Below are 18,928 nucleotides of genomic sequence, written 5' to 3'. Positions count from 1 at the left end.
AGCCGAAATAGAACAGAGCAGCTGCACAGAGGGTACGCCAGGGTCTGGTGAGTGAAGGCACAGAGTCACTCGAACCGTGGCGCTCCTGGGGGCTGTGTAGGGAGGCGAATGCAGAATGAACAAAATAGCATATGAATAATGAACCCGAAGCCGCGAGTTGTGTGAAAATTAAGCGGTAATGCAAATAATTAAAGATACTGGGCCTCATTACAACCTGCCAGTCCGGGACCGTGCAAAATCCGTGACGGCGGTAAAAACGTTTCCGTGTCTGCAAGGTTGCGGAAAAAACGCCGATTACACGCTGTCGGTCGAGCACACCACACGGACTCTGAAACGTTGTTACCGTCATCACGGAAAACCCCACGGAAATGGAAATAACGCAGCCCCAAGTGGCGCAAAACCCGTGTCCGCCTCCGCCGCCACAGACACGGAACCGGAAATACCATGATCGCCAAAACAGGAAACAGAGAGGCGGCCATCATATAAAAGCACAATCCTAACTCTGAGAAGCCAAAAGGGACCACCAGCATGTCTGCCAGGATTCCTGCTCAGAGGCAGCGCAAACAGCGCTTCAGCGAGGCAGAGCTAACCGTCTTGGTGGAGCACATTGTGGACAAGGCGGAGATGCTGTTCAGCGCCGACCAACGGCGTGCCACACAGCAGCGGAGGAAGGAGGTGTGGGCCGAAGCTGCACGCAAGTGCACCGCTGTGGGCGTGACAGTGAGGAGCGTGAAGGACTGCCACAAGCGGTGGGACGACCTGAGGCTGAGGGTACGCAATCTCATTTCCACGCACCGCCAACGCAGCAGTGGGACAGGCGGAGGACCCCCTTCCCCACTGAGGCTGCAAGCATGGGAGGAGCGTTGCAGCAGCGTCCTCCACCTTGAGACAATCCATGGGATCGGGGAGGCTGAGGCAGGAGTGAGCCCACCTGCAGATGCCGGTAAGTGCCCAAACATGAATGCCACATGAAAATATGCAGTTGTGAGTACTGGGCCAAAGGACCCATTAACAACCCCCCCCCCCCAGGCAGTGCATGTGTGGGCCAAAGGACCCATTAACAACCCCCCCTCCCAGGCAGTGCATGTGTGGGCCAAAGGACCCATCAACAACACCCCCCGGCAGTGCATGTGTGGGCCAAAGGACCCATCAACAACCCCCCCCCAGGCAGTGCATGTGTGGGCCAAAGGACCCATCAACAACCCCCCCCAGGCAGTGCATGTGTGGGGCCAAAGGACCCATTAACAACCCCCCCCAGGCAGTGCATGTGTGGGCCAAAGGACCCATTAACAACCCCTCCCCCCCAGGCAGTGCATGTGTGGGCCAAAGGACACATTAACAACCCCCCCCCCCCAGGCAGTGCATGTGTGGGCCAAAGGACCCATTAACAACCCCCCCCCCAGGCAGTGCATGTGTGGGCCAAAGGACCCATTAACAACCCCCCCACAGGCAGTGCATGGGTGGGCCAAAGGACCCATCATGATCCGTATGGCAACCAATATCACAGAATGCATACACCAGCAATCAGATGCATGTGACTAACACTATTCAATTTACAATCTTAATGACGCATGTGATGCACCCATCTGCCACCACAACAACACTAATTGCATGCCCTTTGTGTCCCCAGAGCCATTTCAAGTGACAGTGATACTGCACAACAGGCCAGCCAATCTGCACCGGCAAGTACACAAGCCACCGCCACCACACAGGAGGATGCTGCCGGCAGTTCTGCACCTCTGGCCGCATTACCAGCCACTACAGATGTGCCGCCCACCACCACCACCGACATCCCCACCGTCTCCACACTGCCTGAGTCTAGACAGGTGCCACGGGAACCTATCATGGCCACCCAACACAACACCGAAGGCAGCAGCACTGCAGAGGGGGCGGCCTGCAGTGATTATACTCTATGAATGATTAGCAGATTGCAAACAAATTTTAGCAAAGAGAAGCAAAAAGCTGCTGATTTCTACAGATGAAGAAATCGGGCCAAATCGCAAATCGCGGTAAGTTTCGCGAGTGCGTATCTCGCGATTACGGAAAAAGTATAGGTAGTAGGAAGTTCTAGGTTCGTTGGAAAGCCTAGATGCTAAGCTTTCAGATGAAAGTTAAATCTCATTCCTAGCACAAACGGTTCTGGAGATACGGATGATTTAATAAAGGTAGATTTTCGGATTTAAAGTAAAACTCAAAATGACAGGTGACAGCTTGCAGCTGCAGAATTGACAGGTGACAGTTGTGCAGCTTCAAAAATGACAGATGACACGATTTCTAGGAGGCTGTTCTAATTAGGTTAAAATAGCTTGAATTAGATTATTTTAACTAAGAGATTGGGTTCTGCACAGTTCTGGCGGATACTCACTCCTAATTTTGAAATGAATGGGCCTCGTCACGGATCTGGTCAACTGGACTGGACTTCGGTTCTCTCTGCTCGGCGGGTCAATCAGGCACCGGTTCTGCTCACAGCGGTCTGGGTCTCTCTGGATCTCTGGTCTGGTCTCTGGCAATTGTTCTTGGCAAAGAATTCAAACAGCTCGCCCGGCTGTGGAATAGTTTGCAAATGATTTTAAGGATGCTGAGGCCTGCTGAGAAGAGTTCTCAGTTTGTGGGTTTAGGCCCTTGCTTTAAGTTCTGAATTAAAGTTCTGGTCTTGGAGATTGATGGATGTGAAGTCTGGAGTCTCCCGGCAGAGCGTCCCGCAGAAAATGGAATTGAATCTCCCTACCTGTCCCAGCAGTCTCTTTTTATGTGTTTTGAAAATGGGTGTGTGCCTGGGCCTAGCTAAGCCTGCCCCTTTCACTTATCATTGGCCAAGCTTTCCTCTCTCCCTTGATTGGGGGGAAGAAATGGAGTGTCAGAGTGATGCTGTAGGTTTTATGGTCAGAGGAACCTCCCCTTGTCAAATTGCACACAAATCTATTTCTGATCCAAATACATATTTATCTATGTACCATTTTTCTCATATTGTAGGTCCAGTTTACATATTTTCTGTAGCACCAAACCATCCGATCCCTGTCTTTGTACGATGTCGTGTCCACTGATGACAGAATTCTCGCCTTTTCATCCAGATAACGACCTCTAAACCTTTCCAGATTTTACACAAATGTGCACCAGGGAGATGGGTTTCAGATGATAAAGTGTCAGATTTTTAACATGCATACATTTGGAGTAACAACCTTTTCTCCACTACTATCCCCACGAACATCCCACAGGGTCCTAACACCTCTTAAAATGTGCACGGAAAAATCCCAAGAATAATGATATTATTTATATAATTTTGACAGGTCCGTACTATGAGTTATCTATCTTTTTAAAATTATGCTCTGGTCAAAAAGGGGTGGAAGGTTAGACGACCATTTTGGTGTGCGCACAAACTGCGCGGTTCTCCTGGATTCTGGCGCACATGTGGGCTTTTTGACCATCTTGGATTTTCTAAGCCCACAGCACCAAATGTTGCAGCTTAATGACTCAAACGTGGGTCAATACACCTGACAAAGCCCCCCCCACCTGACTGCACTTTGAATTTGAGTTGAAGGGGATTCGGGTGCGAAGAATGTTTTGACCCACGCACTGGTATGTCCGCATCATCTTCTTCCAATTCCGCAAATGGCACAGTTCAGCATCTTTTCCTCCATCCGGTTGGATCGATCAGTTCTCCTCGCCGGTCCTGATGGGAATATTGGGCTGTACCCCGGGCCCCTCGGGTCTCTGCTCCCGGTCCCCGGTCGTCCTCCTTGGTCAGTCTCCAGGTTTTCTTTCTCCTAGGACGACAAACGAAAGCGGCAATACCTATTCCTAGACAGTTTTCCACCACTATTAATGGTGTGGCGAACATATACATTTTATAAATCCGAAGATATGGACATATACATTTTCTTTTTTAAATTAGGAGACAAGAACATATATATATATACAAGAATCACAGAATTTTATATGCTATATGTGGAATATTTTAGGGTTGGAACTGAATTAATCTGGAGCGGTCCCCTCTGGTATTGCAGAGGACTCCTCCAGGTCCTGCAGAGTGTGCCTAGGATGGCAACACTTTAGCTGATTAATATGGACCCACTTATCTTCCCCTTCCGCCAAATTACCTTTGGGGATGTGGATTTTGTAGGCAACAGGGGAGTTCTTGTCTATAATTTCAAAGGGTCCCTTCCATGTAGGCATGAATTTTCGCTGTTTGGCCTGGTTCCTTTGGAAATTGTGTAGATAGACCCGATCACCCACCTTATATTCCTTTCGGGTAGTTTTTAAATCATAGTGGGTCTTCATGCTCTCGGCTAATCTTTCTAGATTCCGCTTAGCATAGGCAAAAGCATGTTGAAGGTGTTTCCTTAAATTCTCCACATACTAATGAGTTGTGGAGGCATTTATCAGTGTCTGCTCTTGGGTCCTGTAGAGCAAATTCTGGGGAAGCACCATCTTGCGCCCCGTCATCCACTCAAATGGTGACATTTTGGTTGCAGATGAAGGGGTAGATCTGATGGCCATTAGGACCAGAGGTAGTCGGATATCCCAACTTGGCCCAGAATCTGCCACAAACTTTTTTAATATGCTCACAATTGTCCGGTTGTAGCGTTCCACTGCTCCAGAAGAAGCTGGCCTGTAAGCAATGTGTAGCTTCCTTTTAACCCCCAGTATCTCCCACATCTTTGTCATTACTTCACTGGTGAAGTGGCTACCTCTGTCTGACTCAATCCTTTGAGGTAGACCAAAACGGGAAAAGATGTGGTTAATCATCAGGGCAGCTGCTATTTCTGCCTTGCAGTTTGGGGCTGGGAGACATTCCACCCACTTGGTAAACAAGCATGTAACGGTGAACATGTACTTGTTTCCTCTAGACGAGCGGATTACAGGGCCTACAAAGTCGATTTGCAAATCTGACCATGGCAGTGTCATCCCCCTCTTTTGGAGAGGCGCACGGTGTGTGAGGGATGATGGCTGAAATTGTGCACACACAAGACACCCCTTCAAGTATTGGTCGAGGTCCTGCCCCATGTGTGGCCAGTATGTAACCTCTCTTAAGATTTCCAGTGTTGTGTGAAACCCATGACCGGCGGTGGCCGCGTCATAGGCGTGACTTAACATCAGGCTTCGGAATGAGGTAGGGACCACCCACTGATCATGGCCAGCTTGGGATTTCCTTACCAACAAACCGTCTTGGATTCGGAACCTTTTTGGACATTTCATCAACACTCTTAGGTCCTCTTTCCCAATGTAATCGGTATCCGTCAGGGGAAAGTTCTCAGGGTCCTCAATGTATTGGTAAAACTTACCAATTATTGGATCCCCCTTCTGAGCTGTAATCAAATCAGCATCAGGGGTCTCCTTACTCCATTGTGCAGTTGAAAGATCATTGTGAGCATTGGTCTGGGACCTAGTGATGGCAGTGACCTGGATTTCCCCCAACAGGGACTCTATTTCTATCAGATCCCCTTGGATGGCCCCGGTTTTGGCCAGCTGATCAGCTAAGTCATTTCCAGTTTTGTCTGGTCCCTCTACTTTGGAATGACCCTTGATCTTTTTCCAGTAGATGGTCATCCCATTCGATGTGACCAGATCATCTATGTTTTGGATTAACTTCCCATGTTTCAGGGGTTTGTTATTAGCACATAACATGCCTCTGGTTTTCCAATTAACCAGGTGCTCCACGAACCCGTTCCGTACATAATCCGAATCTGTGATTATGACCAGTTTGTGGAGTTGATGTTGGACAGCAGTGAGGAATGCCTGATGCACAGCCATCAATTATGCCACCTGACTACTTCGGGGTCCAATTTTGTATCCAGCAGAGGGTTCTGGAAACTCCCTCACCCATGCATTCCCTACGCCGGCCACCAGTTCTTTCTCCCCGTTGTCGTCAACATGGTACGAGCATCCATCCACATAGACAGTGGGCATTCCCTCACACTTGTCTTCTTCAAAGACTTTATGTGGGGAATTAAGGTATGCCTCCATGTTGTCCTTGATTTTTAGACTTTCGTCCTCGAGACAGTTTTCTCTGGCACAATCATGCAAGTCAGCCAGACCTTGCGCGAGGGGACTCTTCTTGTTTTGGCCATATCTGACCTCCACAGGAAAGCCCTGCATTGACAGAATCCAGGAAGTAATCCGGGAATTACTCACATTTCCGGCCCGGATTCTGTCACTTTGGAGATATTGCAGAGGCTGGTGTGGAGTCTCCACTATGATGTGTTCCCCCTGGATAAACGGGCGGTAATTCTTCAATGCCCACACCGTTGCCAGGAGTGCCTTCTCACAATCGTTGACTTTTTCCTCCACAGAGGATAAAGTTTTGCTCGCATAGGAGATTACTTTATTGACCTTGTCATGCTTTTGGTATAATACTGCCGTCAAGCACGTATTAGAGAACCCTGTCTCCAGGAAGAACTCCTTGTTTGTTTGTTTGACAGTTTGTATTGGTCCTCCCTACTAACAGGCACGGTCCAGTACCCATTGGTCAGGTCTATTGCAGTGAATACCTGTGACCCCTGGATCTGGGCCAGCCCTTGGTCAATGTAGGGAAGAGGCCATCGGGAAGTATGGACCCGTTTGTTGAGCTCCCTAAGGTCGGCGCAGAGTCTCCACTGGCCGTTTGGCTTCAATATTCCCAGCACCGGATTATTGAAGGTGCTGTGTACTGGACGGATTATTCCCCTGGATTCAAGGTACTTAATTATTTCAGTAAGGGACTCCATGGATGCGAGAGGCAAACGATATTGCTTCACAAACACTGGAGTCATTCCAGGGTCCGTGGGAATTGTTGTGGTGTGGATGTCGGTGCGACCACAGTCATGAGTCTACCGCAAAGAGATCTTGGAAATCCAAGAAAACTTGTTTCAACTTTTGCTTCTGTTCCAGAGTCATGCAGGCATCAGCTAGGTTGACTCTCTTTTCCACCATCTGCCTGAAGCCTGGAAAGACTTCTGGTTTGGCTATCTCAGCAGCCTCCTCCAGCTGGGTGGAGAAGTCCCTGGTCAGAGTGCTGATTTGGACTGGGGGCTTCAGGTGGGAAAGGCAGCCCTCATGGACCTGGAAAATCACCTCATCCCTCCTGAAGTCACAAGTCACATCTTCCTTACCATAAGGGCAAGAAGTGTACACCAGGAAGTTCCCCCCATGCCGGGTGAAAATCCTGTCTGTGGTTGTATTGTCCTCACTGTCACTGTCAAAACAGTCCTTGGGGATCGGTCCTAACAGTTAATTTCCTAAGTCAGTGGAGAAATGTCGGTCATCAACCGCCATTCCAATATTGGTGCCTGCGGCTAGAGTAATACTCTTTAAGTCGCTGTTATCCACCTCTATTGGAATGGTGTCATGTTCTGTGTTGACTAATGGTGTTGGGTTTACCCCCAACCCTTGCTGTTGGAGAGAAGCATTTAGATGTATATAAGCATCAGGGTTTTTCAATTTTTGTCCTCTTTAACTTTCACTTCCAGGGAGAATTGTTGGGTCCTTTCTGGGATGGTGACTTCCTCTTTGAGCTGAATTTCAACTGCATAAGGTAGCAATTGAGCTGACCTAAATGCTTTTTCCGGATCATCAAAGCCCATGGGATTATCCGCTAATCGGGACCAAGCTTTGAAGTTTATTAGGTCCAAACTAATGGCAAAGCGATTGAGAATGTCACTGCCTAAGTAAAAGGCGGCAGTGACGTCTCGCACGACCCAACAATTATGGACTATGCTCTTGTTGCCAATGGAGATTTTGAGCATACACCTGCTTGGCAGGAGATGTTTGGAATTAGGTGCTTCCAGGTCCATTTCCCAATTATCTATCAGTTTGAATGTGGGAATGGCTGGATCTTGTGGGAGTTGGCGGAACATGGCATCGCTGATGAAGCTCTTACCGTTGTTCACACACACTCGAGCGAGAACAGAGTCCTTCCCATCATTTAACTGAACAGGGATGAACAACTGCTCTCCAATTTGCTGAATATCAGCCAGGCTCTGAGCTGATTTCACATCTTTCTGGACTATAGGAGTGGGAGTTTCTGATTGTGGATTAGTAAAGAATTTCAGGGTGTTTCCTTCCAGTGTGGAATACCACCTTAAACTGGAAGGAAGGTTGATTTTCAGAAATAGAGAGGACCCCCCATCACCAGTCTGTTGTCCTACTGCTATTACTGTCACATCTGGAATTTGGTTGTTCTGGAAGTGAAATTCTACTTGGTCAGATTTTTGTTCAACCATGTGGCAGGTGCCATTTAAACTAACATGGTTGACACTCTGTTTTAATTTTATTGGTCAGCTAGTCTGGGTCCAGAGGACCTTGTTTACACAATCTATTAGGGGTGACAACCTTCTCAGGAGGTCATTCCCTAGTAAACAAGGGGTGCCCTCTGGAGTCACTACTATGACCGGGTGTTTCACCTTGTGTCGCCCAATTTTGATGTCCAAATCTGCAGTCCCCTCGACAGGAATTTCCTTCCCGTCAAAGTTCTGCAGTTGTCCAGGAAGAGAGGTGAGAGGAATACGGCAATTCTCCCCCCTTCCTGCATTTAGTTCCTCAAAGGCCCTTTTGGACAGAAGGGTAGCTTGGGATCCAGTGTCCACCAGTGCCAAAATTGTACCCTGCCCCTGTACTTGTACCGGGGCATAGTATCTTCCCTCGTTCTCCTCAAGGGGGCACAGATAATGCACATTTTTGGACAACTGGTGGGCTAACTTTCTGGTTTTGGACATTGCTAGCGAAGAGATTTGGGCAGAATTCTGTGGAGAGCCTTGGGAATCTGAAAGAAAAAGTGGCAACTGGAGATCAGAGCCATTGTGGGTTCCCCTGGTTCCGGTTCTGGGCCGCCCCCCCTTTTTGGAGGCAGTCACCAGGATGGGTTTGAACCAGGGGATTTTGGTATTGTCGGTTCTGGGATGAGATGATGGGCGGTGGTAGCTCAGTCTCCATATCTCCCCAGTTTGTTGATTCGGTTTTAGGTTCCCCTGGTTCCGGTTCTGGGCCGCCCCTTCCTTTTTGGAGGCAGTCACTCGGATGGGTTTGAACCAGGGGTTTTTGGTTTCGTTGGTTCTGGGATGAGATGGTGGGCGGCGGTAGCTCAGTCTCCTCATCTCCCCAGTCTGAATTGGCATCCCTTGGGACCCATTTTTCCTTGGGAGGAGTTCCCCCATCTCTGAAGGAGAAGATCCTTTTCCCAGGATCTTCTGAGGATCCCTCTCCTTCAAATTGGAAGACCTGTACCTCCTCCACAAAGTGGGTCTGTTTGGGTCCTTTGTTTCTCCTACACCCCCTCTGCTCCTTGGGAGGCAGGCTTTCAGGGGCAGGAGATTTTGTTTCCGGTTCCTGGTTTTCCAGGGGCTGTTTACAAGTTGGGAAGGAAGCTTCCTCCAAGGCTTTACACCCCCCTTCCCCTTGTGCCTCCTCCCTGGGAACCGGTGGGTTATCGAGGTGCTGCCCCCGTCATTGTTCTGGAGCACCAGGTCCAGAGTTTGGGGCATTCTGCGGTGGCATGCTCATCTGAGGGTTCTGTTGAGCCCTCAGTATGTGACCCAGATCTCGTGCCATATTTTGGACCTGGGGCTCAAGTTGTGAAACCCGCTCAGGCTGATACGGGGCTCTATTTTCTCCCCTGGGCTGATCCCGGGAAGGGTAGCTATCCCTTCTCTGGTAACACCCCTGGTTGGGAAGATTTTGGTACCCCTCCACCCTTGGCCTCCCCTCTCCCGGATTAGGTTGTCTGGGCTCAGGGAATTGGGGAAAGAAGGATGGATGATTTTGGGGCCGGAAATTGGGTGGATACCTGGGGAAAAAGTTCTGCCCAGGATTTGGAGAATTTCTGCCCTCCTGTGGGAAGTTGGGAGGGAAGTTCCCTGGGTTAGGTGCTTGGCTGGATCCCCCCCCTTGGGCTGGAGGAGTCCACACATAACCCAGGATTGGTCGGTTTCCCTTGTAGCGGGGACTTACATAGTAAGGGGAGCGGGGGACCCAATTTGTGGGACTACCTCCTCGACTCCCTGTCTGTGACTGGCCCGAGGGCCTTCTGGGCTGTGAATTATTTGGTGCAGGCAGGTTTTTAGGCCCCCTCATCTCCAAATCTAAAACGGGAGCAACCTTTACCTCTGCCACCTTGGCAGCAGCAGGGGTGCTGTTGGTTTTGGGGTTTTTCGGCGCATTATTTTTGTTTTCGATGGGCTTCTGCACCTCATAGATCCGGGTAGCCTGTTTAATGACCCAGTCTAAAGATCTTTTCTCATGAAAATCTCTCACGAGCTGGGTCATTATGTATTTGGGTAAGGCATGGAAAAACGTATTGATAAATTCTCTGCTATCCGTGCGCACCCTTCTGGTGGTCTGCGCAAAAGCACGCTTTAATTCTTGCACAAACTCTTGTGGGGCCTGATCCTCCCCACACTGCAAATTGTAGGCTGCCTTGCGAGCCTCTTGAGGATTTCTGTGCACAGAAAAATGTTTCAAGATGGCCGCCCTGTATGTGGACCACCTTGAATGGTTTTGATCCTCCAGCCCTGCAAAGAAACTGCAGTATTCTGGTGAGAAGGTCCATTTGAAGTACTGGATGCAGCTACTGCTGTCCTTCAAATGGAAAGTCTCCATCATTTGCTCATAGAGCTCCAAGTGTTCCCAAACAGAATACTTGGCGTTCTTATTATAAGGCGTGATTACACTCCTTATTGCCTTTATTTGTTTCAATGGGTCCTTAAGCAAGGCCCTTTTTGCCTTATTGGCCTTTTTGGTTCGGTTAACCCTGGTCCATTCATCCTCTGACTCAGAAGCACTGCTCCCAGAGGTGCCCGTCTGATCTTCCAGGTTTTCCCGGATTCTGCGAGCCTGGGAATGGCTGGCAGAATGTGGGGACCTGGTCTCCTGTGTCCTGTAATGCTCAGAGGAGTCTTCAGACCCCTCCTTGCTGCCAGGATTTGATGGGTACCCCCCTACTGACCTAACTGGGCAGAGGTTTTCAGGATGCCCTTAATGGGCCTACTCTCCTGGGGTTCCCCACTAAATTGCACTGTGCTTGGGTGCCCATACCCGGATGCCCGCCCATCCATTCCTGGGAGGTACTGGCCTATAAGCCCCATACTTCTAGCTGGATAGTAATCTGCCATCCCCGTGGCCCTGGGCTCATGTGCGCGAGGGGACATGGGGGAGGCAGAGTCCAGGGACTGGGAGAGATGAAGGCCTCTGGCACCAGGGCTCCTGAGGTTATGCTCAGGCGTTTCCCTTTCCCAGCGAACCTCGTCTCTATCAGCCCCTGCTCCCTGTTGCAATGCAAGAGCCCGCGCTTTCAGTTCCTCGGTTAAGGCCTTACTAGACTCTATCAGTCTCTCCTGCATGGCTACCTGTTGCTGGAGCCTATCATTGTGCTGACAGAGAGCCTCATTTTCTCTCTGTGCCTCCTGATTGGTCCTGGAGTACTGGGCCAGTCTCTGCTGCAGGAGGGTTACCTCCTCAGTCCCAACCCTACTGGCCTGCTCCTTTCTTGCCAGAGCCTCCTCCACCCTCCTGGTGTGATCTAGCAAGCCCAGATGCTCTTTTTGGAGGTCACTCAGCCCTTGGAGGGCCAAGTGATTTTCTTCAATTTTTCTTTTTAAATGGCAGACTTCCTGGCCTAAGGTATCCCTTTCCTGACCAAGAGCCTGCATTTGTGACGCCAGGTCGTCCCTCTGCCTTTGAAAGGCACCAGCTTTCTGGCGTTCTTCATCAAACTCTGCCTGGGTATCCAGGTCTTTCAAAATCAATTTATTGCTTTCCTCTTTCTCTCTATCTAGTTGGATTTGCAGGGTGGCTACCTGCTCTGTGCATGCCCTGTTGAAATTGATCTGTTGCTCCAGCTTTTTCTGGCTCTGCAGTAAGGAGTCCAAACTGTCTTGGTGCTCCTTCTGCAAAGTCAGAATTCTGGTATCCTGGTCTGTCTTTTCCTGTTGCAGTATATCCATGTCCTCTTTTATTTTAATGATATACTGCCTACTATTGTTTTCTGACTCCTGGCGCCTCTGCTCAGAAGAGGCCTGGTCAGATTGGGCCTTTTCTAACGCCATCTGTTGCCTACTTGCCAGATCTTTGCCTTCAGCACATTTGTCCTGCATGGCTCCCATATATAGATACAAATATGCCGCTATCCTAACCATCTTGTCGTGTTCATCTTTAGCTTTAGGAGCCATATATAATTCACTCAGGGCCACATGTAATGGACCCTGATCTCTCCATATATCTGACCCTGTTTCAGTGACCTGTTGCGCGATTGCCTGCAACCAGACCGTTTGGTCCTGATGAATCCACTCACCTCTCACAAATAGCTTATGTAAGAAGTGCTCTCTGACTATTTTCATATCTACCAAGGTCGTCATTCTGGAATTTGAGTTCCTTCCTGGCTTACAGAAGTTTGTATTTTATTTTGCAAAACAGACCGTTTCCTTAGAGCGTTCCTTTGAGGGATCCTTTACCATCAGGAAGCAGGTGAGTGCTACGCAGGGCAAGCCGACCCCAGATGCCCCCCACAAAGTAGTTTCTGTGCCCCCAGGCCCCTGTACCCTCTTTGCGTCCCCCTCTCCCCGCTCCTTCCTGGATCTCCCTGCTCCCGCCTCCCATCCCGCCCCCCGCCCCCCATTGGCTAACTTGGCCCGTAGTCTCGGGTCTAGCGACCTGCGGTAGCCTCCCTGCTTCCTTTACCATCAGGAAGCAGGTGAGTGCTACGCAGGGCAAGCCGACCCCAGATGCCCCCCACAAAGTAGTTTCTGTGCCCCCAGGCCCCTGTACCCTCTTTGCGTCCCCCTCTCCCCGCTCCTTCCTGGATCTCCCTGCTCCCGCCTCCCATCCCGCCCCCCGTCCTCCATTGGCTAACTTGGCCCGTGGTCTCGGGTCTAGCGACCCGCGGTAGCCTCCCTGCTTCCTTTACCATCAGGAAGCAGGTGAGTGCTACGCAGGGCAAGCCGACCCCAGATGCCCCCCACAAAGTAGTTTCTGTGCCCCCAGGCCCCTGTACCCTCTTTGCGTCAATAGCTTGAATTAGATTATTTTAACTAAGAGATTGGGTTCTGCACAGTTCTGGCGGATATTCACTAATTTTGAAATGAATGGGCCTCGTCACGGATCTGGTCAACTGGACTGGGCTTCGGTTCTCTCTGCTCGGCGGGTCAATCAGGCACCGGTTCTGCTCACAGCGGTCTGGGTCTCACTGGATCTCTGGTCTGGTCTCTGGCAATTGTTCTTGGCAAAGAATTCAAACAGCTCGCCCGGCTGTGGAATAGTTTGCAAATGATTTTAAGGAAGCTGAGGCCTGCTGAGAAGAGTTTTCAGTTTCTGGGTTTAGGCCCTTGCTTTAAGTTCTGAATTAAAGTTCTGGTCTTGGAGATTGATGGATGTGAAGTCTGGAGTCTCCCGGCAGAGCGTCCCACAGAAAATGGAATTGAATCTCCCTACCTGTCCCAGCAGTCTCTTTTTATGTGTTTTGAAAATGGGTGTGGGCCTGGGCCTAGCTAAGCCTGCCCCTCTCACTTATCATTGGCCAAGCTTTCCTCTCTCCCTTGATTGGGGGGAAGAAATGGAGTGTCAGAGTGATGCTGTAGGTTTTATGGTCAGAGGAACCTCCCCTTGTCAAATTGCACACAAATCTATTTCTGATCCAAATACATATTTATCTATGTACCATTTTTCTCATATTATAGGTCCAGTTTACATATTTTCTGTAGCACCAAACCATCCGATCCCTGTCTTTGTACGATGTTGTGTCCACTGATGACAGAATTCTCCCCTTTTCATCCAGATAACGACCTCTAAACCTTTCCAGATTTTACACAAATGTGCACCAGGGAGATGGGTTTCAGATGATAAAGTGTCAGATTTTTAACATGCATACATTTGGAGTAACAACCTTTTCTCCGCTACTATCCCCACGAACATCCCACAGGGTCCTAACACCTCTTAAAATGTGCATGGAAAAATCCCAAGAATAATGATATTATTTATATAATTTTGACAGGTCCGTACTATGAGTTATCTATCTTTTTAAAATTATGCTCTGGTCAAAAAAGGGGTGGAAGGTTAGGTGACCATTTTGGTGTGCGCACAAACTGCGCGGTTCTCCTGGATTCTGGCGCACATGTGGGCTTTTTGGCCATCTTGGATTTTCTAAGCCCACAGCACCAAATGTTGTAGCTTAATGACTCAAACGTGGGTCAATACACCTGACAGTGGAAATGTGTTGCCTTGAACTTGGGGAAGGGAACCCCAAGAATTTGTGGAACTTTTTCAAACTTGAGAACGGTAATCCTAAGACTTTTGTTGAACTTTTTTGAACTTGGGAAGTGAAGCTGAAAAGGAAGCTAGGGGCTGTAAGAAGCTTGGAAGTTTGTTTGATCACCATTTCTTTTGTTGATGACATCCCTACACATTGTTTAGCTTTAGTTTTGAGGGCAAGGATAGGTTTTGGAAAACACCAGACTTTTAAGTTGAACTTTCTGATTCAGACTTACCTTAGTTTCATTCAGGTAGAGAATTCCCACCTTAGCATAGGGCAAGTTAGGCATTATACCATCCTGACATCTGAGTTAATTAACCATTTCATTTTGAATTTTGAATCTGTTGTCTGTGTCTTGCTTCATGATGCCTTCACACGCTACAAAACCTATTTCAAATTGTGAGGTTTTTTATCCCATTTGCACAGAAGGTTTGCTGTAAAACACAGTATTTTAAGTCATTATCATACAATATAATAAAAGGCCAGATGTATGTTTGTCTGATGCACTCATGCACAGTGGAGACTGCCCGCTTCGCCTGTTGTCATCGCTAGAGGGAGTTGTTGCCTTAGAAAATATAAAGAACTATTTAACACTCTGAAAATGCCACTCCTCACGCCCTCTGGCCCGTGTACACAGGCTTTCACAATAGTTTTAAAAATATTCTCTGGAGGATTGTTAGGGTTCTTCACCGCCGCACCTGTGCTTGGCAATTACATGCCCCTATGTCCCTATACAGACAATGGAAAGGGCTTTCGCCCATTCCAAGATGGCGTCAACGTCTTGTGCGCATTCACAGCATGACGTCAGAACGGCAAGAAGGAGCTGCGCATTTGCAGTCTGGAATTACTACAAGAGCCGGAGAGAAACAGTAAGCAGTGTGTTTCAATCTCGTCTTCCCCTCTGATTGCAACAACACTGTTCTTTCCTACTTTACCCTTTCCTTGACCTCACTTACGCTTCACTCCCGATTTCAGTGCCCTTCTTCCTCCCTGGCTTGAGCTCCTGTCATCTCCTCGCTCTTCTCTACTCTCTCTGTCAGTTCACTTGCCTGTTATCCTCCTGGTGCTTCACCGCATCATACTACCTGGACTTTCAAGAAGTCCTCAATTGCAGTCTGCACTACATCCAGAGGTTTTTTCCCAGTCCTGGGTTTTTCCTCTGATTTGGAGGCTTGCCCTCTCGGAGTAGCCGTCTGGCCTTTCTGCGATACATACAGACGGCGGGGTGGCAACCTGGGGAGACAGGCCTTACCTCTTTGACACAAAACCCCACAAAGCTCCTATGGTAAGGCCTTTCACTGACAAATTACAACGCCCAAAACTAAAAAAAAAGAAATGCAGCAGATACAAGAGCTGGTAGCAGCTGTCCAGGGACTAACTGTGGAGGTCCAGATTTTAAAGGCTGAGAATGCTGTACTTCGGCAAGCAATGGCTCAGCGAGAAGTAACATTGGAGGCTTCTCAATACAGGGGTTCCTCGGTCGAAAAATATCACGGGGACCCTAAGAAATACAAAAAATGTGTGGATGCCTGTATTGTGATTTTTGCATTTCAGAAAGCTTCATTTCCCAACGACAGAGCCATGGTGGGGGTCATGATATGTCACTTGGCTGGCAGTGACGTATCTTGGGCTACTCCATTAGTAGTAGCCAACAGTCCTCTTCTGGACGATTATAGGGGATTCCTCATGGCTTTTTCTGGTATTTTTGACAGACCGGAACTGTCATATACCAAGCAAGACACTAGGCCTCATTACGGGTCCGGCGGTAACCCTGCCGGTAAAACCGGCGGGATGCCGCCAGACCCGAAAGAAATTAACAGAGCTTGACTTGCCCGTGCCACCGGGCTATTCCAAGTCCAGTGGCCGGAAAGTCAGGCGCCAGTGATTTTGTTAGTGCCCATTCACATGAAATTCCATTGGACTCCATGGGAATGAGGACACAGGAGCCCCGGCACCGTTATAAATGGTGCCGGTGCTTCTGTGAGAACTCTGCGAGTGGGTGCCATCCCACCCGGCAGGTCTAACCCTGGCGGGCGGGATGGCACCCGCCTGCAGAGTTGTAGTGTGCCGGTCTGGAAACAACGGTGCCGCTAGGCTTACCGGCACCTTTCTTTCCGGACCGGCACTATTGTAATGATGCCCACTTTGTTGGACTTTGCGCAAGGAAACTTGGATGTTCTCAACAACGTCACGAAATGTAAGCACCTGGCTCAACAGACGGCTTGGCCAGAGGAAGCTTGTTTTACTCTTTTCTGCAGGGATCTGTCTGAAGCGCTGCAAGATGTAGCCAGTGTCCCACGGCCTCCTTCATTGGATGACCCGGTCCCGTTCTTTATGTACAATGGTGCCTATACAGGTACCCACTTCAGAGGACAACACGACAGGAGAACCTGTGCAGATTGGGGCCGCCAGAGGACCACTGAGGAAGAAAGACAACGCAGAAGAAATAAAGGTCTTTACATGTACTGTGGATCCTTACTTCAGATGGTACGGTTATGTCCTTTGCCCCCCCTCTCTGCCCCCTCCTCGGAAGGTGGGAAATGCCAGCTCTTGCACCAAACACAGCTGGTTGTTGCCAATTGGTAACCCTAATAATGCACTCCTAATAGGACATGAAGTCTCAAGGATATTCAAAGTCAAGTATGTGGGAAACCGGGGCGTGGCTAGGACGGCCATGGAATAGGCTGTGAGCCCTGTGTGCTCTGTGATCTGACATCCTGATCCGTTCAACAAACACATGTATTTCACTTGAATCTGGAAGCAAAACACACACAAGCGTGTGGGAAGGTGCCAGGAAGAACGTGAGTGGATGAGCGGCCCGCGGGAGACTGAAGAACAGCCGCACAGACACATAGTATCCTGGTGAGAGGCCGCGGACGAAAACAACAAAATGGCAGCGCTCCCAGAAAACAAAAGGATCTAGCAGGACGCTGCAGCGAAACGAAATTGCCGTCCCTCTGATGCAGTCACTGTATCGGGCGACGGCCACGGATTGGAGTAAAGACATTTGCAGCCGCGCCCGGCAGTTGACATGGCTTGAGACATGCAAGTGTGTAACACACTATTACCAGGACATAGCCCGGTCTGGCACACCCTACATGTGACTAGGCCATTGCAAAGGAGGTGAGCAGCTGTTGAGGTCTGTGTGGCACCTCGATGTACGTTGATTGCGCATGGATGATTGTGTAAAGCAGAATACATGGGAGAAGACAGCCCATTTGAATACGTTGCCGCACTCCACAGCACAACGAACCCGCTGCAACTAGCGCCCTAGCGTTTGAGGGACCACAGCACGACACATCAGCATCACAGTGTGGAGACCAGATACGATTGGGGCACAGCGATGGCAGACTTGCGGACGGCCCTGGAAAATAAAATTGACGCTGTGGGAATCGAAGTTACCCTGCTGCGTCAAGATGTCCGTGCGTTGGCAGAGAGAACAAGTGGCCTGGAACGCACAGTGCAAGTCAACACGGAGGTCAGCACAAGCAATGCAAAGGAGGTCAATGTGCTAAAACAGCAGGTCGCCAACCTTGAAAACCGAGTGGAGGAGGCGGAAGGAAGAGCGAGGAGGAACAACATACGTGTGGTCGGCCTGCCCAAGGGGAGGAAGGCCTGGACCCCACGGACTATGTAGAAAACATGATCCTCCAGGGGATAGGAGCAGAAAAACTCTCACAGGGGTTTACTGTTGAGTGGGCCCATCGGGCCTTGATGAGGAGGCCACGACCTGGAGCTCCGCCGAGGCCAATAATCGCAAGAATCCTGAATTACAAAGACAGGGAGAAGATCCTGGAATATTTCCGTAAGGGTGGGACAATTGAGAGAGGATCCACCAACATCACGGCGTACCCAGATTATACGATGCTGGTGCAGGGTCAAAGGTATAGTTACGTGGCCGTCAAGAGGAGGCTACATGCTGCGGGCATCAAATATATGCTTCTGTACCCGGTGAGGCTAAAGGCGCTGCATAAGAGCAAGATGCTTTTTTTCGACACCCCGGAGGAGGCGGCGTCTTGGCTGGACCTGCAGGGCTGCCCGGAACAGGAGGCTGACTGAGATCGCCTCGAGCGTGACAAGTGAGGAGTCAGTGCCATGGACATTAAGGGGATAAGTGGGAAGGTGGACTTGTTTCGGGAACACAGGAGTTTTAAGTGAATTCGTAGCCCTTGGACCTTGTGCTCTGGTTGGACTGGAATATAGAGTATCAACTGCATGCTGGAACTGAATAGCATTAACATCATGCGTGATAGTATGGGTAGTAGGAGCGACAGGAAGGTAGCAACCTACCCCCGAGATTTGGTAGTTAAGTAGCCATTAGGGCGACTTTACCCTGCTGAGCCCTGAATATAGACTTACTAGGCAGGGCTAGATGTGGGGGTGCCTGAGATCCAGGGATGGAGCTGGGCAATGGTTGGGGAGGGTGTTGTTGGGTGTGGGTGGGGGGGAGGGGAAGGTTGTGGTGTATATAGTTTTGGGGCGTTTTAGTTTGAGTTTGTGTGCGAGCCTACAGGGAAATGACGAACAAATCAACGGCATCGGGTAATCTCAGAATTGTGACCTGTAATGTGCGGGGCCTTAATAGCTATCTGAAACGTAACAAGGTGATGATGTACCTAAAGAGGATGCGGATTGACATAGCTCTGCTACAAGAAACCCACCTCACCAAAGAGAAGTTGGAGGTGATCAGGAAGAAATGGAGGGGTACGGTCATGG

General features: G+C 49.5%; 1 protein-coding gene across 1 annotated transcript in view; it reads right to left on the bottom strand.

Moving 5' to 3' along the window:
• The window catches only part of PEBP4 (phosphatidylethanolamine binding protein 4), a 1,711,365-nt gene that overhangs the window by 1,668,082 nt on the left and 24,355 nt on the right, over positions 1-18,928 (bottom strand). The gene's annotated exons all lie outside the window — the stretch shown is intronic.

The sequence above is a fragment of the Ambystoma mexicanum genome, chromosome 10 (assembly GCF_040938575.1).
Source record: "Ambystoma mexicanum isolate Mex_15411 chromosome 10, UKY_AmexF1_1, whole genome shotgun sequence".
NCBI lineage: Eukaryota > Metazoa > Chordata > Amphibia > Caudata > Ambystomatidae > Ambystoma > Ambystoma mexicanum.
The sequence above is the reverse complement of the archived record's forward strand: the minus strand, read 5'-3'. Positions and strand labels throughout refer to the sequence as shown.